Below are 27,172 nucleotides of genomic sequence, written 5' to 3' on the forward strand. Positions count from 1 at the left end.
TGACCGATTCTCAGAAAGAATATACTGACCTGAGAGGAAGTGCAGTGGACATTCTCCAGATTAATCCCTCAGATGGTGAGTTTGCCTGATGAGGAAACTCGGCCTGTGTTCTCTAGAATTTCAAAGAATGAGAGGTGGGTCACAGTGAAATTTAGATAATTTACAAATCATCTGACAAGTTGGAAATTAACAGAACGCTTCCCTCGCGGTCTATTTCATATTCAAGGCAAATAATAGCAGGATCTGGGACAGGCCAGTTAAGACTGCAATAAGGAGGAAATTCATCACTTGGAGGGGACTGACTAACACATCGGCATGGAAACATACTGGTAGGCAAGATTCGGGAGAATCTCCAGATATTCCATAAGTGTCTCCAGCGGAACAGAATAACCAGGGAACAGATACGACTCATTAGTGACTTGCCAAGTTGCAACCAAATCAACTTTAGTGGTAGGAGACAGAGGGTGGTGGTAGAAGGCTGTTTGTGCGATTGGAGGCTAGCGTCCAATGGTGTACCACAGGGATCAGTGCTGTGTCTCTTAATATTTGTGATTCGGAGGTGTTGGTGTTGGACTGGGGTGGACAAAGCTAAAAATTGCATAACACCAGGTTATAGTCCAAAAGGTGTATTCGGTGGCACCAGCTTTCGAAGTGCTTCATCAAAGTGCACAACCACCTGGTGAAGAAGCAGCGTTTTGAAAGCTCGTGCCTCAGAATAAACCTGTTGGACGAGAAGATGATATTTTCTGATTTTAATCCTTATCATAAAGGATGTAGCTGTGAATATGGACGAGGAGTGGGGAATGTCATAAGTAAGTTTGTATTTGATACAAAGATTGGCCGGGTAGATGACAGTGAGGAGGAAGGCCTTATGTTGCAGGAAGATACAGATGGAATGTTCAGATGGTCACATCAATACAGAGAAAATGGTCAGATGGGTGGATCAATGGCAGATGGAATGCAACCCTGAAAAATATGAGGTGCTGCACTTTGGAAGAAGGAACCAGGCAGGCAAGGACTCAATGAATGGCAGCATACTAGGAAGCTGAAAGGGTGCTTCTCCACACATCCCTGAATGTGGCAGACAGGGTACCAAACAATTTGAGAAAGCGTACGGGAGCGTAAACATAGCCTTCACATATTGAAGCATAGATTATAAGAGCTATGCGGAACTTTCATTAGCCAAGATGGAATACTGTGTGTAGTTCTGGCAGCTACATTACAAGGAGGATGTGATTGTACTGGAGGGGATGCAGGGGAGATTCACCAGGATGTTCCCTGGGATGGAGCATATCAGCTATGGAGAGAGCCTGGATAAGCTCGGGTTGTTTACTTTGGAGCAGAGAAGGCTAAGGGGGACGTGAATCAGGAGGATAAGATTACGAGGGATATGGACAGAGTTGGTAGACAGCAGCTGGTCCCTTTAGTCAAAGGGACACACTTTTAAAGTGAAGGGTTTGAGGCTTACTGAGGATTTGAGGACTGTTTTTCACCCAGAGTGCGTTTGGGTCTGGGCTGCACTTCGTGAGAGGGGAATTGTCATGTTAACCTCAAAACCATTAGAAAATACATGTTTGTGCACTTGAAATGCCATACGATTCACAGCGACGGGTTTTGTGTTGGAAAGTGGGGCTAATGTAGACCGTGCTGTATTTCTGATAGTACAGAGTCTGTGCTTCTGTGATTGCATGGCTGTGGAAGGTCAATCATTCAGGCGCTTAAGATAGGAATTGATGGGTTTCTGAAGAATATCTTATCAAAGTGTGTATGAGTGAACTTGTAATATCTTCTGAAAATACGCCAATGGCAAAATTAAGAGAAAAAGGTGCAGCTTCCTTACAGTCTGATACCAGATAATTGAGGACAGGGAAATAGCAGATCAATGGAGCAAATACGTTGGTTATGCCTTCACAGAAGAAGAAAAAAAAATAAAATTTCCTCGCATTACTAGGGAACTTTAGTCTGGTGAGAAAAAAGGCAATGGAATGAAATTAGTAACTAAAACGCTTTACAGAAAATATTGGACTGAAATTAATGGGCATAGACAAAGTCAACAGAGGTTTATGAAATAGGAATCATGTTTGAGAAAATGGCTTTTAGCAAAATTATGGAGAAGGTATCAAGGCAATACGATTGGATTTTCAGAAAGATTTTTGATAAAGCCCTAAGCCTATTGTGCAAACTCGAAACCTATGGGACTGGGGCTAATATATGGTCATGGTTTTAGAATGGGAGAGCTGGCAGGAAACAGTGAGTATGAACAAAACCATGTTTTTTTGAATGGAAGGCTTGGAGGATATAACAAGGATCGGGTTTTGGGATCCAGTTAATCCCAATACACATCATATCTTTGGTTGAGGAGCTCAATTGCAATATTCCCAAAACTACTGACAGCTCTAAACGATGTCAGCTTGTGAGTGGATGAGGAGGATGAAAAAAAAGGCTCCAAGTTGATTGAGACAAGTGGAGTGACTGGGCAAATACCTGGCAGATGGAAAGCAATGGCAGAGATGAGAGGCTGTGTACATTGATGGGATCAATTGAATGGCAGCCTAACACTTGAAAAGGTATTGGTTGAAAATTGTTGATCTATAAATGAACTTAAGCTGCATTTTTGTTTATTTCTGCGCAGCCTTCCGATTCCATGTAGGGCAGTGAGTTCTGAACACGGAAGTCAATACTGGGAATGGCATTGGCATGCCGTATACAGTGTACATAGAACATGCAAGTCGGGAGCTGTAACATTGAAAAGAATCTGGATCTCCCTGTACACTAGTCACTGAAAGCAATATTGCAGGAGCAGAAAGCAGGTAGGCACATAAATGGTTTAGTCACCTTCATTTCAGGGGGATTTAGAATACAGGAGTAAGGGTCATTTACTGCAACTGAACAGGGCCTTGATGGGACCCCATCTCGAACATTGTGAAGTATTGTGTGCAGTTTGGTGTCCTTACCTAATAAAAGGCAAACCCGACATTGAGGGAGTGCAGTGAAGGATGACAGACTGATCTCTGGGATGACAGTTAGTTGTGGGAGCAGAGTTTGGGGTGACTGGGCCTGTATTCCATGGGCTTTAGGAAAATGAGTCGAGATCTCAGTGAGATAAATAAAAATCTAACAAGATGTGACAGTTTGGAAGCAGGGATGATAGTTCACTTTATAGAAAATGGTTCACGAATCGCATTGCAGTCAAATCGCACTTAATAAACAAGCATTATCAGTGAACTCCCTATATATTGATGGGCCGAAGGCACTATAGTTCATAATGTTTAAACATATTTTGGGATATGAACATTGTGTGGGGAAAACTGCATTGAGGAGATGTTCGGCCATGAAATAGCATGGGGAAAGCTCCATGTGCTGAATGACCTCCTCCTCTCCCACTGCTTCTGTGCAGTCTGTGGGAAAGCTCTGCAAACGTTGTCACAAGCTCTCAGATGTAAGGAAGGATATCTTTGCAGGGTCAACAGGACTGTGTTTCCCATTCCCTTTTCTGATAACGAGGTTGATGCCGGGTGTTCTGTCAGGTTTTATCATTCAAGACCTCAGAGTAGTTTGATACAATTGAGTGTCTCATATGGCCGATTCAGAGACCATGTCTGCGCGTCTGGAGTCACTTTTTGGCCAGACCAGGAAAGTACGGGAGATTATCTTCCTGAAAGTATATTGGTGAAGGAGATCGATGTTTACAATCAACATTGGACACAAGATCACTATTACTGACACCAGATTTTAGGCCTCAATACTTTATTAATGTTATTTAACTTCCACCAGCTGCCAGAGCATTGACCTGGTCTGGATTCGAAATCCAATGATATGTTCACAACAGCACCATCTCCACATGGGGACCTATCGGAAACCACACCGACCTGATTATTTCGGTGCTACTTGACAGCTCCATCAAAAAGTATTCCCACCAATTTGACTGTCGTGATGGGACTGAGGGTGTGGTAATTGGGCAGATTGTAATTTTTCTCCTGTTCAGGGACTGGACATAGTTGAGTAATTTTCCTCATTGCCAGGGAGATGTCAGAGTTGGAGCTGGAATGAAAGAGCTTCCCCAGGGAGACGCCTTGTTGTGCAGCACAAGTCTTCAGTCCTATTGCGGGAATGGTGTCAGGGCCCATTGCCTTTGTCGTATCTACTGTGTTCAGCTGTTTCTTCATGTCACGTGCAGCGAATCGAATTGGTTGAAGACTGACATCTGTGCTTCTGTGGGAATCATGATGAGTGTGAGGTGGAACATCCATTCAACACGTCTGGCTGAGGATAGTGCAGACACCACATCCTTGACTTTTTTCAATGACGTACAGAGCTGTTCCGATATTTAGGATGAGGATATTTGTGGAGTCCCCTCCTCCAGTAAATTGTTTAATAGTCCATCGACATTATTATTTGGATTTGGCAGGACGACAGAGCTTAGATCTGATCTGTTAGTCTTGGGATCATTTCCCCTCTCCATCAGACATTAGTTCTGCTGGTCGGAATTTAACCAGTTAAGTGTGGTAGCTTTAATGGGTTGTCAACAGGTTTAGGTCCACGTGATTTAGACCCTGGCATGTTCAGCCGCACTCATCACTGAACCATGGATCGGCTTGATGGTAATGGTAGACTGATGAATTATCGTCGGGAAAATGTTCCAGATTGTCGTTGAATACAGTTCTGCTTCTGCTGTTCCTGCAGCATCAAATGATAACCCAGTTTGAGTTGCAATATCTACAATTCAATTCGACTGATTGTCCCCCAGTTCACACCGAGACCCATTCAGCCATCAGCCCTGTATTCTCTACCTAACCTGGTTTCTGATGCGGTAACACTTGCATCTTCATATTCCCATTCTGCTGAGAGCCTCTCCCTGGTGTCACGCCTCTAATTTGTTATTTTAACTCAATCCATTGAAAGTAATGATCAAAATCGTTTCTCTTCCACAATGTTAACTTCTGTATTGAAATGAATGTGTTTCCCTCTGTTTTTCTCCCTGACCATGATTAAGAGCTCTGTAGTGTCAGTGATGCCAGACTTGTGTAGTTTCAGAGTCAAGGAACTTGTCCACCATGCGTTATTGTTCAGTTCGCAGTGTACAGGATGTTTGAGCATCTTGGACAGGATGTTTGAGCATCTTTGACATACTTCTTTGGGAATTGTCCAAAAACAGAAATTGCTGAAGAAATTGAAACATCGTCTGGAATGAATGCAGTGTTTATCTTTCAGGTACAGTGACCCTCGACAAAGCTCCCAGTTCCTCAAGCAATTTTAGTATTTTTATTACCAGTATTCATAGTTATTTGTTTTGTGAAAATTTGTTCTGTGCCTGTTCATTTCTGGAGAAATTCAGCAGGTCTGTCAGCATCTGCAGAGACAGAGAAACAGCGTTCTCATTTCAAGCCCAGTGTGACACTTCTTCACAACTGAAAAGGATTGGAAACTTGGATTTTTAATAGCTTTCCAGAGGTGGGAGATAGGTGACAGGGAAAAGAGGGGGTGGCAAAGATAAACAGGCTTTTAGCAATGGTGAATGAGAAGATGATATAAAATGGGTTTAAATTAAGGTGTGAATGGAGAAAGGGGTTCTCTCTATTGAGTGCAAGATAAAGAAAACACAATCACACAAGCTCATAGGGATACCAGGAGGGAGAATGTTGACTATGTGGCATTATAAAGATATGGCCATAAATACGTTTTCACTGTCGAGATCATCGCCCCCTTTAGACAAAGGATATCAGGTGCTTGACTTCTTATTGGCACTAGTAAGCGTTTCATGCTGCCTTAGCATAGTAATGGGGAGAATAAACAAATCGCAGTATGAATTTTGGGCTGAGTATTGTTTACCTGTCATGTTTACTATAGTTTCAACTTTGCAGTATTTATCTTTAAATGCTTGTTCTTGAAGTTAGTATTGGATGGAATGTAGAAGGTTGAGGGATGACATTATGGAAGTTTCTAAAATCATGAGAGGTATGGAAAGGGTGAAAGCCAAGGTCTTTTCCATAGGATGGGGGAGTTCAGCCGTAGAAGGTATAGGTTTAAGGTGAAAGAGGGAAAATCTACAAGGGACGCAGGGGCAGTGTTTTTATACAAAGGGCGGCATGGGTATGGAATGAGCTGCCAGAGGAAGAGTGGTAGATGCATGTACAGCTAAAACTTTTAAAACACATTTGGACAAACATATGGATGGGAAACATTTAGAGGCATACGAGCCAAATGAAAGCAGGTGGGACTAGCTTAATTTGGAAAACCTGGCTCACATGGACATTTAGAAAAGCTTCACGCAGGTTCAGAGTGGTTTTGTGAAAGGGAAAATATATTTTGCCCTGTAAACTCATGCAAGTATTTCTGGAGATGCCTGAAAATGTAACAAGCGGACTTGATAAAGGGGATCTGTTAAACACCATGCTTTCCAGTGTTTTACCACAGGATATTGCAAAATAAAAGTTCTTACACAAGACAGAAGCTCCTAGGATGATGAAGAATGTATTAACATGGGATGATGATTGCTTAACATATACAAGCCGGAGAGTCAGGATTAATGGATCTTCATGATAAAGGTATATCTGCTGGAGAACCACAGCTATCAGTCCGATGGCATCAGTTATTTACATCTATACTGTTTGTCTGAAGGAGGGAACTGAGTATACATCCGAGTTCGAGGATGACACTGAGAATCAAAAGGCAGGCTGTTATTTAATGGAGAGGACTTCCAGAAAAAGAACAGTACAAAGGGATTGGAGTGTTCCTGTGTATGAAACATAAAGTCAGCATGCTGATTCAGCAAGTAACTAGGTTTGTTCATTAGCCAGCTTCCAGGGATGAAAGGGTTGTGTTATTGAGAATCTGTAAAATGGTGAGGCGATTGTTCATTGGGGTTTAAATGAATGAGGAGTGATACTGCTGAAAAATACAAGACACAGAAGGGACTGGAGAAGGTAGATGTTGAGAAGTTGTTACCATTCCTGAGTGGAGTCTCGAACTTGATGACATAGATACCGAATATGGAACATCGATTTCTATCTGAGATGCAAGGTGATGTATTCTCTCAGAAGGTAGTGAATGACTGGGATTCCCTAACCCAGAGAGGTGTGGAGGGATACAAGGAGTTGGCAAGAAAGTGGAGTTAGACCGGGAGTAGATCAGCCATGTTCGTAATTAATGACAGGGCAATCTTGAGGGGCCGAATAGCCTACTCTTGTTCCTATTTATTAATTTCACATGTTATGCTTTTGCAAAGTAAGTGGTTATTTTCCCGAAAGATGTGTTGTGTAATGCTACATTCGGGTGAGCAGAGGATTTGTTTAAGTTCGTGCTGGGTGGGGTATGGGGGCTGTATTCACAGCAAACCTGGGTCTGTAAGATGACCCACATCTGGGGCAGACGTTGCGGAGAGGGGAAGTCTGGAAACAGAGACTGGGGGTGAGTGTCACTTCCTGACCCAGCCTGGATTTTCCAAGTACATTTCAAAAACTGCACCTAACCATCGGAGTGGCCCCTGTGTAGCAGGTCCGAAGGGCTGAATGAAACATCAGAACATAGGGCTGAGGGACACGAGTGGGCCATTCGGCCCTTTGACATTACTCAACCAGTAAATAAAGTCGTGGCTCATCTCATTGTGGTTCGAGATGCACTTTTCTCTCCATGCACCATTATCCCTGATTCACCTGTCTATGGAAAATCAGACGATATAATATAATATAATATAAAGATATAATATAAAGATATAATATAAAGATTCAGCCAGCCCAAACTTCTGAGAAAGAGAATTCCCACTTGAATGAATTCCCACTTTGTGATTTTTTTCTCACTCCAGTTGTGACTGAGGATGGAGGGTGTCACTCCTTCCTTTTCTAGTCCCACTCTTCCACTGCTCACAACAAATTTTAAATGTAACCAGGTTGGTGATATGGCCGATAATAAAGGTCTCAGACTGGGTCAGGTTCAGTGATAAGAACAAGTCAGGCAGATTTCTTTAGTTAGCCACAAGTTACTCACAGAACTAACGGAGGAGTATTGGTGGATCTGTGGGTAGCACTGCTTCCTCACATCACCAAGAAGCTGGATTCAATTCCAACCTCGGGCGGTGCTCTATGTGGAGTTTGAACATTCTCCCCGTGTCTGTATGGCTTTCCTCCCATTGATCCAGTTTCCTTCCACAGTCCAAAGATGTGCAGTTTAAAGCGGATTGCCCATAGTGCCCAGGGATGCGTAGGTTAGGTGGGTTAGTTATGGGAAATGCAGGGTTACATGGATAAGATTGGGGGGCACGTCCAAGTGGGATGCTGTTTGGTGGATCAGTGCGGACTTAATGGACGGAATGTCCTACCTCCACACTATAGAGGTTCTATGACAATGACAATTAATTTGGACTATAAATTACCCAGTGGGTACATACCTAATCCACTTTTATCAATGTCTTATATGTTTCATTCTCATTCCAAGAGTAACCTGTTATGGCCTTCATAATATAAGCCCTGCACCCCACGAATCCGTGAAATGCAATATCTCTGAACTGCTTCCAATGTAATTATATCCTTTTTCACATAAGGAGACACAAAAAACTAATCTCACACTCAGATCATGATGTTTATAATTGTTTTCTCAAAGTGCTGTGAGTCTTTGGAACACTCTTCCCCACAGACCATTGGAGGCAGAAATATTGAATACTTTTGAGGCACAGATGGAAGGTTCATAAATAACAACAGAGTCAAGGAGTATCAAGGAATGGACAGCAATGTGCAGTGTGGGGGGAAATGTAGACAGTGGTATCAAATAACACGGCTTCAGAAACTCCAGGAATAAATGCAAAATGAAATGATAATATCGATAAAATGTTAAAGGGGAATACAAGATAGCGGCGATCCAGAAGGTCTGCTTTGCTGGGCTTTGCATCAATGCACGGGCAAAGTGGTTCTCTAACCCAACCCATCCCAGCCATTTACTTAAAATTCAACACTAGAAGAGCGGTAGAATCTTTACTAATCCCGATTTGTCAAATGGAAATGACAAAACACGGGAAAGGATCGAGTAAGTCCCAACATGTGGTGCTCCCGTCAGAAGCATCGAGCCTGCCTGAGGCTGTAGCTGCAACCCACTCTGCTCGTTCAATAGACGCAGTTACTCACCAGGCCTTGGTCACTGAGTTCACCAAGTTATGTGCAATGATTGAAGCCATGATTGAAGAAGGGTTCAGCAGTGGCTAGAGCCGCTCTCAGCCGTGCTCCAAAAACATGAGCAGCAACTTGACAGCCTTAGAAACAGAACAGACGATGCCAAGCGCCGCACTGCAGCGACAGAGCCCGTGATCGATTCCTCTCGGGAGAGGATCGTCAGCCTTGAAAAACAGGTCTGCACCGTAACTGAACAAGATGACGACCTCGAGAACAGGGGTAAGATGAAGAATATTCACATTGTCAGTTTGCTGGAACGGACAGAACGTGGTCAGCCGGTGAGTTTTTTCAAGAACTGGCTGCAGTGATTCCTTCACTTCAAAACTGAGGAGGGACGGGTGAAGAGTGAAAACGTTCATCGGGTTACGGCGCAGTAGTCAGACTCAGACCAGCGCCTTCATCCTGTCCTTGCGCACTTACATCGTTATGGGGATAAACAAAGAACGATGGAAGCTTTCAGAATCCAGTGGAAGGATCCGATGGGTTTAATTCACGCAGGATCCAGGATTATGTTCTTTCAGGACTTTTCAGCGGCGGTGATTCAGGAAAGTAAATCTTTTGATGATATCAAGAGAAGAGTAAGGGAACTCGGGATTCAGTATTCCTTACGGTACCCAGCAGTGCTCCGTATTGCTTTCAATGGATCCACGAAGTCGTCTGACTCTCCAGAGAAAGCAAAACCTTTGTGGACATTTTAAAGTAAGCTGGATATTTAGATAATCATGTTTCTCCTGAAAGAAATTTTATTGGATTTTTCTGGTATTAACCAGTGTTAAAGTATAGTCGGGAATTGGTAAAGTACTCATTTTTAACTTCTTCATTAGTATTACTACTCTTTCTCTCTTTCTTTGTTTGTTTCTGGGGTGCAGCTCAAGCTGGAGGGAGTTACAAAGGTAGTTGTGATGACTAAGTGATGACCGAAGGGCACTTCAAGCCAGATTTTTTGTTGTTAATTGCCCTGGATTCCATATTGGTAGCGGGCAGAAGATAAAGTTTTAAGATATGTAAGCGTCCCCAGTTGGCGGGGGAGGTAAATTCCACTTTCGAGTGTAATTGGAACTTTGGATTTTATTTTGTTCTATGATTTTTTATGTTTTGAGAGCTTGTTAGTTGTAGTAGTTTTTAGGTTGTACAGTTTTTAGACTCTGTGAGTCTTCTTCATTAATGATCAGCGATGTATAACTCTAGAGTTGAAATGATGCTACAGTGTGTTCTAGATAATGATGTGCTTAAATGGTGTACCTGGAACATTAAGGGGAGCCATCTGCCTGTCAAGAGGAAAAATGTACTTTCCAGGCTTAAATCAGAGAGGGCGGGTGTTGTCCTATTTCAGGAGATGCACCTTGATGACAAGGAACTTTTGACGTTACAGCAGGGCGGGTTTGATCGGTTTTATTTCTCGTCTTTTAATACTAGGAGTACGGGAGAAGCCATACTAGTTAGGTGGAATCTTCCATGAACTATGGGAAATAATACTGTATTTTGAATGATTCTTGCCCCAACCCCCGGTGCACCCTCTTAAAATCCTGGTAGATGCATTTTCCAAAGTAAGTTATCTTGCATCGTGGCACATTATTGTAGAAGGAGACTTCAACTGTCTTATGGACCCACGGTGGACAGAATGTCCAAAGGTCCCCCAATACCCTCGTTATAATGTAAGCAATTAGTGGGTCTGTGTGCAGAACTAGAGCTGGTGGATGTCTGGAGGCAGATCTACCTCACAAGTCGCAATTTTAGTTTCTTCTTTAACTCGCAGAAGTGGCACACGAGGGTTAATCTCTTCCCCATTCCTGCAACAATCTTAGACACGGTGGCATCCTGCTACAATTGGGAATATTACCCCAACATACCTGCCCCAGAAGTTGGATAGATGTCACATAAGATTATGTTGTATGAAGATGAGGGTTTAATGTTTTTATCAAATCCCACAATTTTGGCAGCTCACGTGATGCAATGCATTAATTCGCTTGTCGCCTTTTCGGGCTATAAGATGAATTTTACAAAGTTTGTGACCATGCCTATGGGAGGTCTTAGGGAAATACCTGATATTGAAGGCAAATCCTGGTTTCCTTTTAAATAGTCACGGGAGTGGGGGGGCTTTTCTATTTTGGTATATTGATTACATCCGTTTTTGAAAATTTATTTAACATGAACTATGTCCATTCGTTTGACAAAATTATACAAGACCCTCAAAGATGGGAGGCACTTCCAACATCCTGGCTCGGTCGGATAACTGTTCTTAAAATAAATGTCCTCCCTTATTTGCTATACCCCGCGTGAATGCTTCCTTTGATGTTTCCCAGGCACATATTTAGGAGACTTAATGTCTGGTTTAGCTCTTTTATTTGGCATCATAAGCGACTCTTTATCAAGCTAACTAAATTGCAATTACCCCACAGATTGTGGGGAGTAGATGTCCCAGATTATAAGCTATCAATTAAGCTTTTTATTATCCTATGTTAGTGTCTGGGCCGCTGAGGACCCAGCGTCAATACGGTTAGATATTGAACCCTCTCAGACACAGTGAACCCTTATTAGTCTGTTGTTCTTAGACAAAATGACAACATTTATGGAGTATTGTCATAACCCAATAATTATCAATAAAATTAAAGCATGAATGATAATGCATCAGTTCGAGGACAATACAGCCAAAACTATGTTTCTTACCCCTATGATGGTATACCGAATTGTCAACTGGGGATAATGGATTTCATGTTTAAACTGTGGGCAGCCAGGGGTGTGCCTTGCTTGAGTGATTTAGAATTAGTAGAATCCCTACAGTTTGGATACAAGCTCTTGGGGCCAGCAAGTCCACTTCGACCCTTTGAAGAGTAGCCCACCCAGAACCATTCCTCTACCATCTTATATTTACCCTCATTAATGCCCCAACCTTCACTCCCTGAACACTATGGGTGCTTTATCAATAGCCAATTCATCTAACCTGCACATCTTTTGATCCTGGTGCTGTGAGGCCGCAGTACTATCTACTGAGTCACCACGTTTTATTTGAGGGAGAAAGAATTATATAATTTGATCAAATAACTCGTAAGTATGGACTACATAGTAGAGTCCTCTTCTGTATTTTGGTCCAGATCAGAGAATTGCTTTTTTAAAAAAAACACACTTTTAACAGACTCTTACAGATCCTAAAGAGAGAAGAGGGTGCCTATTGCTTAGAATACACTCTCTGTCAGTACCCTATATCATTGGTTGGAGAGTGTCCCCTCAGACTTGACTGTGCAGCTTTGTGATGTCTGTGAGAGAGAGTTGTGGGTTCAGAACACTTCGGAGACAGGGGAGGATATTTGTGAAAACGTTGGAAGGATTTTGATCTGTAATAGGACCCATTCCATGCAGTTGAAAATTCTTCATAGGGTCTATCTGACTCCAGATTTTCTCTCAAAATGCATAGTGGGATTATCTTCATCATGTCCTAAATGTAAAATGACTACAGGCACTCTTACTCATTGCTTGTGCCTGTTACAGGCTTCATCCATGTTGGAGCACTGTGTCAGGTCTGATAGAGTGGGTCTTGGGGACTGAATTGGAGATGGACCTGGTTTCTCCTTTCCTGGTCCTGCCCAGGGTACTTTACACAGATGCACATGTGAAAAAAATCATACCCTTACTTACCGTGCTTGAAAACTATGTGTTGTGTTGGATGTCTGATCCCCCTCTCCCCCCTCACCCCTCCCCCCCGACTCCCCAACCGTGCCTGTTGGTTCGTCGTAAGCTCTTCATGGAGAATATCCCTTTGGACTTTCTCACCAGCATGGTGCACCAAAAAAACATAGCTTTATATAAGACATGGCAGCCCTTTTTGGATTACTGTGATACAGGCTTATCTGCCACTCTAAGAAGGGCTTTTATTTTGCCATGATGATATTGTCTAATGAATCTAACTGTGAACATAAAAGTATGTATCAGTTAATGCTCTTGATGAACGAGAGCTATCGTTATGTTATGCTGAGCTGTATTATTTATTCATTATTTATTGCTTAGTTTTGTTTTTCTTCTGTCTGTGTAGTGTTTTAACTTGTTTTGTATGTACATGCAATTGGATTTTTTTTCAGTTATTTGAGTTGTGTTGTTACTGGTTTATTATAATATTAAAAAAATCTTATCAATAAAAATATTTTTTAATTTAAAATGCTAACATTGATAGAATAGTGTCCCAAAGGAAGCTCATTAGAGAGACCACACATGGTGGTTTATCCTGAGGGTCACCACACCTCGGGTGATGGGGTGAGGGTGAGAGAGTGTCCCCTTCATGGTAACCTCTGTCAGTGTGAGGAACTGAACCCGCGCTGTTGGCCTCCCTCTGCATCACAAACCAGCCGTCTGTCCAACTGATTGGAGAACTGCGTAGCTGTTACAGCCAGAAACAGTCACAGACAAAGGGTAAGAGAAACACTCATAACAAGGAAAGTGGTACAATTCAGATATCGGTCAAGATAACGGCTGAGGGTAAACACGTTCTCTGCTCGAAATTGTATTTTATAACAAGACGTGTTTAGAAGCTGGTTTTGGTTTAATAAAATTAAGGTGAGTCAAGTGAAATAACCAGAATTACTAAGTGTGATTCGATATCGATAACCATAAAATAAGTGTAGATGTTTGTTTGGTCTGTGTACAGCATGCTGACCGTTGTATGAAAATATAAAGATGATGGAATATATTGTTAGGAGTGTCCGTCCCCATGGGAACTGCCCTCAAACAGGCACTTGAAAAAACCCGGGACAAAAGTGCCTGAGTGCGGTCTGGCCATGGACAGGAACCCAGGGGGTGAAATGACTGAAAGCTCCCGTAACATGGAGCTGAGAAGACCATCAGCTCAGCGGGGACCTTATTAAATGCTAGACCACGTTTGAAGGGCTGAATGGCCTCAGCATGGTCTGAATTGTGTGTGATTTGAAAAACGTACTTCTTTACTCCTTCCTCTTATGTGTTACACACTGGGAAACTGCCATTTTCCTGAAACTGGGAATCATTTGGAACATTATCTGGAACATTCCATAATCGGCATTCTCCAGAATATTCTATAACTGTGCGGGATGGTTTGCAAAGGCAAGAGATAGAGAGGGAGAGAGAGAGAAAGAGAGAGAGAGAGATTAAGCATTGCATGCAGTAGTGAGAGTGAGGGATCATGAGCCTTGTTCGGGGGTAGGTGCGATTACAGATATACAGTGAGTGTGAGGGAGCAGAGAGAATATGGTGACACTCATCCTGTCAGAGCAGGGAAGGTTATTGATGCTTGTCCTGTATTGCTGGACATTTCTTCAGACCCCAGATACTGCACTGAGCTGGGTGGTGAACTCAGACCATGCTCGGTGGGTCTGGTGGTGTGGCTCCGTCTGGGAAGAGAACGTTCACCCTCTGTATTAGTCCATCCAATACGCCTGCCGTGCTCCGTCAACAAACCATGGTGTATTGCCCCTTATCTGTCAATCTGCCATTTCCCTGCTTCTGCTCTGTATCCATCTAATCCTTTCCTATCTGTATATTTGTCCAAATGCCTTTTCAATGTTGCTATTGTACCCATTTCAACCACTTCCTCTGGCAGCTCAGTCCATATGCGTACCACACTCTGTGTGTAAAAAAGTTGACCCCCAGGTTCCTTTTTTATTTTTGTTTCCTCTGCAAACATTAACGGATGTCCTCCAGTCTTCGATTCCCCAACCTTGCAAAAAAAGTTGAAGTATTCACCCCTATGTACGCCTCTCATGAATTGGTAAAATGTATACATCCATAAGAACCCCCTCAGTTTCCTACGCTGGAAAGAAACAAGTTCTAACCTGTCCAACCTCTGCTTATAACTTGGAGACTTTAGCCCAGGAAACATCTTTGTAAATTCCTTCTACATTCTTTGTAGGCCAATAATATCCTTTCTAGAGCAAGGTGAACAAAACTGAATACAATACTCCAACTGCAACCTTACCAACATCCTGTACAACTGCAACATAACGTCCCAACCTCTATACTCAATGCCCTGATGTAGGCCAATGTGCCAACAGCCTTCTTCACTGTCCTGTGTATCTGAGACTCAAATTTCAGACAACTGTGCACCTGATCCCCAACGTCCTTTTGTTCCACTACACTCCTTAAGACCCTCTCATTCATCATTAAACTCCTACCTGGATTTGACTTTCCAAAATGCAAGACGTCACACTGATCTGTATTAATCTCCATTTGCTAATTCTCAGCCCACTTTTTCAGCTGGTCAATGTACTGCTGCAATTTCTGGTAACTTTCCTTGCTGTAAACGATGTCTCCAATTTTAGTGTCATTTGCAAACTTACTAACCTTGCGTTGTGCACTCTGGTCCAAATCATTAATATAGATAACAAACAGCAATGAGCCCAGCACCGACCCCTGAGGCATTCCAGTTGTCACAGGCCTCCAGTCTGACAAGCATACCTCCACCATAGCCATTTGCTTCATAACGTCAAGCCAATTGTGTCCCCAATTTGCCAGTTCACCTTGGATTCCATTTGATCAAATCTTCTAGAGCGGCCTACTATGTGGAACATAATCAAAGGTCTTACTGAAATCCATATCGAATATGTCTACCACCATGCCTTCGTCAACGTTCCTGGTCACTTCCTCAAAAATCTCGAACAAAATTTGTAAGGCATGATCCGCCACGCACAAAGCAATGCTGACTGCTCCAAGTCAAACTCTGTCTTTCCAAATGCACGCACATCTTATCTCTCAGAACCTTCTCAAGTGGTTTACCGAAAACAGATGTGAAGCTCTTGGCCCCTAAGCTTTTTTCTCTCGCCTCTTGCAGTGCTCTTGCATATATCTGGTCAGGACCAAGAGATTTGCCTGACTTTACGCATTCTAATATGTCCAACAGCAACTCTACTGTGATTGGACTGTACCAAGATATGACAACTAACCTCCTAAAGGTCACAGATCTTCATGTCTTTCTTCATGGTAAACATAGAGGGGAAATTGAGGACTCCACCCATCTCTTGAGGTTTTACACATGCATGCCCATTTTGGATTTTAAAGCATCTTATTCTCTCTCTAGTTGTTCTTTTTCTTTACTATACTGAATTTGGATTCACTCTAAATTTCGCAGCCAAGACTATCTCTTACCCCCTTTTCGCCTTGCTGATTTCCTTCTTCTGTAAACTCGTCTGTCCCCTGTATACCTCCAGGGATTCCCTTGATTGCAGCTGCCTGTACCTGAGCCACGCCTCTTTTTTTTGGTCAGAGCCTCAATATCTCTTGACAACCAGGTTTCTCTCTCCAGTCTCACTTTACTTTCACCCTCACAGGAAAATGGAAACCTTGAACTCGAGCTATCTCACTTTTAAAGCCCTCCCATTTGCCTGATATCCTTTTACCTCGAAACAAACAACTCAAATCATCCCCTGCAGTCCCCTGTCTAATTCCAACAACATACGCCTTGCCCCAACTTAGAACTTGAATCTGTGGTCCACTTTTGTCCCTTCCATAACTATTCTAAAATTAATACAACTCTAATCACTTTTCCCAAGATGCTCCCCCACTTTATCTCCTTCACCTATCCTGCCCTATTTCCCAAAAGTAGGTCGAGTTTGTCCCTTCCCGAGTAGATTACTCTATATATTACTTGTGGAAACTTTCCTGAACACACTTAACAAATTACATTCCATCTAAGTTCTTAACCATCTGGAAGTCCCAGTCTATGTTAGGAAAATTAAAATAACCTATTATAACAACCCTATTGTTCTGGTCAGTCTCCTCAGTTCACCTGCATATTTCTTCCTCTAATTCCCATTGATGATTTGGAGGCTTATAGTGCAACCACTATAACATTACCATCCCCCTCTAACTATTTTGCAACATTCACGAAACCTCATTGGATATTATCTCAGTTATTTCAACTTTAACTACTGGTGTGATACTCACCTTAATAAGAACTATTGGTATTTAAATTGTTTCCATTTACATCTCTCCCTTCCACTGATGTTCACATCCTTGGCACCCCTCGTCAAGGTACAGTGGAGTTATGGAGCTGTAGATGGGAGCTGCATATCCTGTCATTTCCAACATTGGCTGCAACTTTTCCCACACTGGACAGCGATCTAACACAGTGTTACCGAATACTGCAACAGCCTGGGTTTATATATGAATGAACCAGTGCGGACTGCACAGCTCCCCACACTGGACATTTAGCCCATGATAATATATCAAGCATTGGTGTTGGCTGCACAGAGTTCCATTCTGGATATTGCTGGGTTTCATTCAGCATTATGGTAGCCGGATCTAAACAGTGTTCTATCCTGAATATATAATGGATGCAGTGGTTTTGTGAGTTGGATTGGGAATGTGATAGAACTAAACATCTGGCAATACCTTTATTTTTGTTTTCATTCTTGTGATTTGACACTTCAAACCCTGACTCATCTGGTTGGACCCATCCTTCTGGATACGTCATGATGACTTGTTACAGCATCTGGGTCTGCAGCATGACCAACAAATGGAGCAGAGGCTGCAGAAAGGGGAGTCTCCGTAGAAATGGAATAAGGGAATCACAATCAGATCAGCCGTCGTCTCAGTGAATGGTGGGGCAGGATTGAATGGACCACTAATGCAACTTATTCATATATTTCTGTTTGTTCCAAGCAAACTCCCCTTCTCTCCCAGTGTCCCATACTGGTGGGGAGTGAGGCACCTCCTCCTGTTCCTGCGTAACAGGATCCTCAGGACTCACTAGCCTCCAGAGCTCCCTGTGTCCCAGTTTCGAGCAGTTGAATGACAATCTTCCTGTTCCTGTGTCCCAGTCTCGAACAGTTCAATGACTGCCTCCCGTTCTTGTGTCCCGATTTCGAGGATTTGAATGACTTTCGCCTGTTCCTGTGTCCCAGTCTCACGCATTTGAATGATTTCCTCCTGTTCCTGTGTTCCAGTCTCGAGCAGTTGAATGATTCCCTCCCGTTCTTGTGTCCCAGTCTCGAGCAGTTGAATGACACCCTCCTGTTCCTGTGACCTAGTCTCGAGCAGTTGAATGTCTGCCCCCTGTTCCTGTGACCAAGTCTCAAGCAGTTGAATGACACCCTCTTGTTCCTGTGTCCCAGTCTCGAGCATTTGAATGACACCCTCCTGTTCCTGTGTCCCAGTCTCAAGCAGTTGAATGACACCCTCCTGTTCCTGTGTCCCAGTCTCGAAAAGTTGAGTGACTGCCTCTTGTCCCAGTGTCCCAGTCTCGAGCAGTTGAATGACACCCTCCTGTCCCTGTGTTCCAGTCTTGAGCTGTTGAATGACAGCCTTCTGTTCCTGTGTCCCAGTCTTTAGCAGTTGAATGATTCCCTCCTGTTCCTGTGACCTAGTCTCGAGCAGTTGAATGACTGCCTCCTGTTCCTGTGTCCCAGTCTCGAGCAGTTCAGTGACTGCCTCCTATTCCTGTGTCCCAGTCTTCAGCAGCTGAGCGACTGCCTCCTAATCCATTTTTTGTGAAAGTAGATGTCCTCCTCCTGCTCCAGAGTAACAGACTCCAATAGCTCTGTGCTCACCTGCTGCTCCTGTGGAATGGAGGTGAGGGACTGAATGGCCTCTTCACATTCTTTACAGCTTTTCTTGACTAAAAGCCTGTTTCGGTAAAACACCATCAAAATCTGAATGATGTATTTTTTTTATTTGACTGTCAGTAATTGAGCAAACAAGCTGACTGACAGAATTCAGAACGGAATAGCCTCCTCCTGCTCCCATGTTAAACACTCAAGTGTCAATACACCCACAGAGATGTACAGCACAGATAAAGATCATTCGGTCCGGTCATCCATACCGACCAAATATCCTAAACTAATCTCGCCCCCCTTGCCAGCAGTTGCTCCATCTCCCCCTACACACTTCCCATGCATGTATCCATCCAAATGCCTTTTAAATGGTGTAACTGTACCTGCCTCTTTTGGCTGTTCAATCCATACACACAGCAGTCTCTATGCGAAAATGTTGTCCCTCATGCCCCTTTTTAAATCTTTCTCCTCTCACCTTAAACCTTTGTCTTCTCTATTTGGACTCGCCTATCCTGGGAAAAGACATTGACTGTTTACCATATCTATGCCCCTCATGATTTTATAAACCTCTTTAAGGTCCCCCCTCAGTCTCAACACTTGAAAATAGTCCCAGCCTATTCAAACTCTCTCTGTAACTCTAACCGTCCAACACCTGCAGCAATCTTTCAAATCTCTTCTACACCCTTTCAAGTTTGCCAACATCTTTACGACAGCAGGGAGACCAGAATTAAAGGCAGTATTACAGAAGTGACCAAACCAATGTCCTGTACAGATGCAACATGTCATGCAAACGCATAGACTCAAAGCACGCACCAATAAAGGTAAGATTACCAAGTGCCTTCTTCACTGCGCTGTCTACCTTGACGGCACTTTCAAGGAACTGAGAACCTGCACCACAAGGTGCCTCACAGGGCAGCGATCTGGGTTGAATTCCATCCTTTAATTACTGGCTGTGTGGAGTTTGTACATTGTCCACGTGTCTGTGTGAGTTTCCTCTGGGTGCTATGTTTTCCTCCAACAGTATAAAGATATACAGATAAGGGTAGATTGGCCATGCTAAATTTTGCATAGTATCCTGAGATATGTAGGCAAGGTGGATTAGCCATGGGAAATGCAGGCTCAGAGGGATAGGGTAGGGGTTTGTCCAGTGGGATACTGTTTAGAGGGTCGGTTTGGCCTCGATGGGCCGAATAGCCTGTGTCCTCACTGTAGGGATTCTATAATTTCTACGGAGTAATCCTTGATTGGCAACTTTCGACAGGACTCTACCCATATGTATTGCCCTGATTTTTCTTGCTAAAATGCAACACATCACATTTATCTAAAATAAACTCCATCTGCCACTCCTCGGCTCACCTAATCCATTATATTCGGAGATATCTTTCTTCCCTGTCAAATATACGACCAAATTTGGAATTATCTACAAACTTACTGACCGTATTTCATATACTCAAGTGAAAATGATTTGTATAAGTGACAAAAGGCAGCAGACTACTATTGATCTTTGCGGCACGCCACCGGTCACAGGTCTCCACGGTCCAATGAACAGATGTCCACTGTCTCGCCCTGACTCCAATATTCATGAAAATGTTGGATCTAAATGGTGAGTTCTCCCTGGATCCCAGACAGTCTGACCTTGCTAACCAGTCTACCATGTAGAACATTTTGATTTTCTTACTGAATTCCATAAAAACAACATCCACTCTCCTGCCTTCATCAATCATCTTCATTACTTCCTCAAAAACTTCCACCGAGTCAGTGAGACGTGATCTCCAATGTTTAAAGCCCTCTTCAGTCCTTGTCTTTCCAAATGCATATACATCCTTTCCCTCAAATCCCCTCCAACAATTTCGTCACCATTGACGTCATGCTCACCGGTTTATAGTTACCTGGTTTTTCCTTACTTTTTAAAATAATGACACCACGTTAGCAGTCCTCCAGTCTTTTGACACATCACCTGTGGAACTCAATGTTACAAATATATCAGCAAAAGGCTGAGCAATTTCTTTCCTAGCTTTCCACAAACGTCTGGGATACAACTGATCAGGTCCCAGGCATTTGTTCACCTTTATATGTTTTAAAATGTCCAACATCTCCTTATAATATAGACACTTTTCAAGATATCACCATATATTTCTTCATTCTCTCGCTCTTGTAACCTCCTCTATATTAAATACTGAGGAGAAATATTTGTTTAGTATCCCTTCCATCTCCTATGGTTTCACACATAGGTAGACTTACTGATCTGTAACGTGTCCTATTCTCTCCCGAGTTAATATTTTGCCATTAAAGGATGTGTAGAGTAGCTCCAATGCCTCGTTAACTCTATTTCTAAAGCCATCCCATGTCCACATTTTTCTGGCCCGATTTCCCAGTTGACTACACATTTACTGCCCTTATACTCCTCTCAGGATTCACTTGATCTCAGCTCTGTTTACCTAACATATGCCTCCTTCCTTACCTTGATCAGCGCATAAATATGTCTATCCATCCAGCACTCCCTGCACCCACCAGCCTTGCCCCTCTCACTAATGGGAATACATTGGCTCTGGACTCTCTAAAACCAAGTTTTGATGGCCTTGCATTTTCCTACCATCCCTTTACCTGTGAATAGGGTATCCCAACCAACCTTTCACAGGGCTCGCCTAACACTTTCAAAATTGGCCTTGTTCAAATTTAGAACTTTAACATTTACATCAAGTCTTTCCTATTCCACAACTAGTTTAAAACTAATATTTATGTGTAACAGACTTGAAATTTAAATAAACACTTCCTGTCCCTCCATAACAGGCTCAAGAGGCTGAATGGGCTCCTCGTGGCCCTCTGTAATAGACTGGAAAGGCTGAATGACCTCCTCCTGTCCTTGTGTAATAGACTCGAGACATTAAATGACACAACAACCCATGGATTACGAGCAGCCATTAAACTGTTTCTGATGGATGTCCATCCCTTCTCAGTTACAGAAACACAAACAACACAATGTTCTCCAGGTGCCCTCTCAGGAACACCTCATACAGTTGCAGCGACACATCTCTTTGTTTTGAATTAGTCTGTTGGCAAAATGTACCAATATTCTAGCTTTCCAACTTTTCAACTAGCAACAGGCTAATATGAGCTGAATGGTCGTCACTTATGCCTCTATAAGAGGTCCATAGGGACAGAATTACTTCGGCATGTTGCTGTGCAGCAGTCTCAATGCCCTGTGTCAAGATTATGAAAGGATTTGATAACAAGGCAATTAAAACCAGGAGTAGCCTCACATTGGTCAATAAGTATCATACTTTGGGTTAAAGTATTTAGAAACTTACCCACTCGAATTTTTTTTATGCAGCCGACCTGTTATTCTATAACTCCCTCCTTTCATAAACAGAGTGGAACACACATAGACCCCTGCAGTGTTCTGTTAATACTCTCATTTACAAGTTAAAAAATATTAAAAAGATTTAAAGATTTATGGTCCATCCCTCAGCAACCCTCATCCATCCATTCAAATCCAGTAAATGTCCCCTTTTATAGTGATATGAAAAGTGATGCGTGGAACTGGTTAACTGAGCCTATTTGTTAAGTCATGACTTGGAGATGCTGGTGTTGTACTGGGGTGTACAAATTTTTAAAAAATTCACACACGAGTTTATAGTCCAACAGGTTTAATTAGAAGCACACGAGCTTTCGGAGCGCTGGTCCTTCATCAGGTGATAGTGGAGGAAACACTTCTGAGGCACAGAATTTATAGCAAAAATTTACAGTGTGATGTAACTGAAATTATACCTTGAAAAATACCTTGATTGTCTGTTGAGTCTTTCATCTGTTTGAATACCATGAGAGTTTCACTTCTTTCATGTGTAAATCACAAAACCGTTTTTGTAAAAAAAATTGCATTCTCAGGTTAGCTGTAACAACGAGTGTTAGCTGGACAATGTGCTGAAGGTGTTAGCCGTTTGCTTTCCCTGTCTATGCCATGATGTTTAGATTGATTCTAACCTAAAAAGTGAGTTAACAGAGTTTTACATGAATTCATGCAGTTTTGAGCTCAGAGTTTTACGTGAATTCATGCAGTTTTTGAGCAAAGTACAATGTAACTCTGCAAGTGCAAATTCACCCCACAAAATATATGTGTGCATGTGTGCCTGTATGCGTCTCTGTGCACATGTGTGTCCGTATGTATGTGTGTGTGTATCGTGCAATGGTGGTCACCTTTAATGGGACATGAACCCAAGGTCCCGGTTGAGGCCCTCCCTATTGGTACCGAAATTAGCTATCAGCCTCTGCTCGGCAACTTTACACGGCTGCGTGTCCTGAAGTCCACCTTGGAGGATGGTCACCCGAAGGTCCGAGGTTGAATGTCGAAGACCACTGAAGTGTCCCCCAACTGGGAGGGAACACTCTTGTCTGTTGATTGTTGTGCCCTGCCCATTCATCCGTTGACATAGCCTTTGCTCGGTTTCCCAGTGCTTGTTCTGTGGCTGTGATTAATGCCAATCTTCATGGATTCTAATTATCCCAGTGGAGGGTTTTAATGATAAATGGGCGCCCATTAATGTGTTATCCCATAAGATGAGCGGAGCATCACCCACAGCACTGAAAGTAATCAGCCAGAGAGAGGGGGAGGAGAGATCAGAATCTGAGAACAATTAGACTGGAATGTTCCAACAATGTATCCGAATTGGAGAACATTAGGCTGGCATGTTACAACAATAGACAGGAGGTTATCTGATTATGTTTGGTATCTTTTGCATTTTATTGGTGGTCATTATCATTGCGGATCTATTACGCTCTTCTCATATTTCAATATGTTTATTATCCCTTCCTGGCTATCGTTGGTGTACCTGGTAAGTGTCACTGTCCAGATTTGTTATTCTATAAAACGGTTATGTCTGTATTACTGTTACTTTATATAGTCTACACTTCTTGTCACTATTATTGTTCCTGTTGAAACTCTCAATCCAGATATTCACTCTACAGACCACTAATAACTGCATCAATGCAGGTGTTAAATTGCTGTCTCCCTCTCTGCTCTGGCAGTGTTACTCATGGGTCTCTATGTTGACCTACTCAGTTTCAGCGGAGAACTACAATTTAATATATCATGGCTATTGTTATTTAAATATTAAAAGCATGGAGGTCACTCTCTACTGTTCTGGTTACAAACTCCACTTCCATCCCATCCCTGGCCAATATCTGCGACTGAAACAGACAAGCCACAACTGTGGGAGATTCCTTTGACCATGAGCTGATTCCTGACACCATACCTTGATCATTTCTAACTTGAAATACTCACCACTCCAGAATATATATCACTAGCTTATTCCATCTGCTATTTGAATCTTGAGCTATGAAATGCTGTCTTAATGAAGCCAATAATCTGCTGCTGACGCTCCTGGCTTCAAACCTGCCGAAGCAAATCTGATTCGAACTCACACCAAACTCCCATCCAACTGTCATTCATGTGCACGTGGGTGTATATCGCTATTGTGTCTGGCAATGCCTTTATTTTAACATTCTCAAAAACTTTATCTCATCGGTCCATGAAACGTCTCTCATTCTCTCTCTGTCAATTAACAAAAATCCTTCCAGTTGTTTGTAATTAAAATAGTTTCCTCCATTCGCATTCCTTCTCAAACAATACTCTCTATGCTTGGCAGTTAGTGCAGTTTACTGGGCAATACACTAGCATGGTCTGTACAGCTCTCAGTGCTGGGCTTCATTTTATTGTGTTGGCGGTGTTCTGTCAAGCAGATGCAGAATTTGATGCAACAAACCATTTCAGCTGATCTGACAATGTCTTTATTCAATGTTCTCATTCTTGTAATTTTACTCTCGAAGATCTCACTTCTCCAGTTAGTCCCACTGCCCTGTCATTTTCCCCATATTTCCACAACATCTTTTCAGATAATCAACTGTCTGTTTCCGTTTTTAATATGAATCTTTCTGTCCCTCTGTATCTTTCCCTGGCCTTGGATTTTGGCTCCTAAGTGTATCGAGTGCTGGCATTGTGAAGCTCAGAAACAGTGAAATGGTGTGTGTCAGGCTGTTGTTCACTTCCCGGTATGTCCCATGTGATGGTCCATGGACAAGCGTGTTTCAGAAGTTATGAGACACATCCTTGTAACTTGGACTGTACCTGTATTTGTCCTTCTCAGGTGACCTTCCTCGTAGCACGAGGAAACCCCTTCAGTAAAGGACCAGGTATCTAAATGGTGTGACAATGCTGTCACTTTTAAAAAAAGATTATTTTCTCTTTTTTTTAAAATAAGAGATCTTAAAGGCCAAGCTGCCTACTGAAAACGGCTCAAGTAAATAACTTACGATGCTTTTAGGGTTTTTAATAAATAATAGTAACACCGGCCTAGTAACTGATCCATAGCTGCTACTCTCTCTGAAACCTGACTTGATGCTGTTTCTTCCTGGATTGGAGAATTGTATGCGAGAATGTATGTCTGAATGTTCCATTTTGCCAAGGAGTATGTTTATGTGATGTTAGTATATTGTAACAGTTCATTTGTAGAAGATACTGTATCCATTATTCGGTTAAGGTTTCCAACAGTTAAACTATTCTAAATTCCTCTTCATTTTGTATAGAGTTTCATTAGAGTGTTTAAATATATTATGTTTTACTTAATGGTGAGTGGTTTGACTAGTAGCACCACATCTGTAACTCTCAACTCACATCTACCTTTAAAATAAGGAAAGGTTGGCATCCAAGCTACCTTCTTAAAATAATTTGAGGCATTTAGTTGGTCTATAGAAAACTGGGGACTCTTGTCTGGTTTGCATCCTACAGTGTGCAAACAGGCCATTGGACCCAACAAGTCCACACCGACCCTCCGAGGAGTAACCTACCCAGACCCATCTCTCTCCCCTATTATTGCATATTTACCCGGACAAAGGCTCCTAACCCACATATCCCTGAAAACTATGAACAATTTATCATGGCCTTTTCACCTGACATGCACATCTTTGGATTGTGGGAGGAAACCAGAGAATCCAGAATAAGCTCATGCAGACACTGGAGAGTTTGCACTTGGAGACTATTGGGTTCAAAGGTCGCGTATGGTAGCTGTTAGTGTCTTTTGTTCCGGATGTTGAATTCGGTTGGTTTAAACAGTGTTTTGTGTATAAAGATTCTTTCAGTCACTAAGAGTTCTCTGGGTGTGGAAGAAGTAAAGTTTTACAAAAGGTATTGAAGGAAAAGCTGTAGGAACTGGCAGACAAGCTGGAGTTGGGGTTGCATTTGTCTGTGAGAAAATGAGAGATAATTACAGCTGTAGCTCGGCAATTACATTCGGAGGATCTGCCATCAGACTCTTTGGAAATGGCTAGAATTCAATTTCAAATGAGGCACTTTGAACATGAGTCGGAATTGAAACAGTTTGAATTATGATGAAAAGTGGAAATAAAAGAAAAGGAAATGAACAAGAAAGAGAGAAAAGAAGAGAAGAAAAGCAGAGAGTTTCAACTTAAAAAGTTAACAGTTAGAGAGGAAAGTTGCTATAGAAGGCGGAGATGAAGGCAGACGGTCGGCGGGATGAGGAGGATAGTGAGGTTGAACAACCCTATTATAACCAATGGCCTAATGGGGTTCTGTTTAAATGCATCCAGGCATCATCTAAATTTGATGAGATGGATGAGGAAGTCTTTTGAATTTCATTTGAGAAAGTGACTAAACAAATGTAGTGACCAGTGACCATGTGGACTCATTTCATCCAAACAAAGCTGATAGGTATTTCCATCGCTATCGGAGGAGGTATCTGGCCAGTATGGGGAGGTGAAGTAAGCTGTCTGAAGTCCGTATGAGCTTGGGCCAGAAACCGACAGACATCATCTAAAAAAGGGTCCCTGGTTAAACGCACATCGAGTTTGAAAGGATCAAACAAAGTAATTTTGAAAAGTGGGTAAGGGTATTAAAAACAGAACAAACCTATGGCACTCTTCGAGAGATTCTTATTTTGGAAAAGCTCAACAATTTACTTCCTGCAGTCATGAGAACTCGTGTGGAAGAGCAGAGAGTTACAATGGCAAGTTTAGAAGCTGAAATGGCTGATAATGATGATTGATTTCAGAAATCAAAGTTTGGTTTCTGTGAGAGATTGAGAAGAATGTGCGAGATCTTCTTAAAACATATACCTGTGAGAGTAAGGTTTACTGGCATAGGCCAGGAGTAGCAGGTAAACAGGTTAGAACATTAAGAGGTACAGAAGCATGTAATTCTTTTATGCTGAGATATGAGGAACTATATCATTCAGAGGGAGTATTGGAGAGATGAGGAGTGCTCCATTATGTAACGTGTGGTTGGAGTGTCCGGTAGAAACATCAACAGATTTATTCCACAATAGGGAAGAAGGCCTTGAGCTTGGTGATGGCGTTACAACATTTCAGCATTTAAATTGCGAATAACATGCATGAGACAAATATTTATCACTGATCGTGACCTCTTCAAGTTTTTGGAGAAGTTTAGGGAGAAAAATAACAGTCTATTTCGATTAAGCTTATTATTGCTGCCATTGA

The sequence above is a fragment of the Chiloscyllium plagiosum genome, unplaced genomic scaffold (assembly GCF_037043375.1).
Source record: "Chiloscyllium plagiosum isolate Xiang-an unplaced genomic scaffold, Cpla_swu_hap1 HiC_scaffold_8, whole genome shotgun sequence".
NCBI lineage: Eukaryota > Metazoa > Chordata > Chondrichthyes > Orectolobiformes > Hemiscylliidae > Chiloscyllium > Chiloscyllium plagiosum.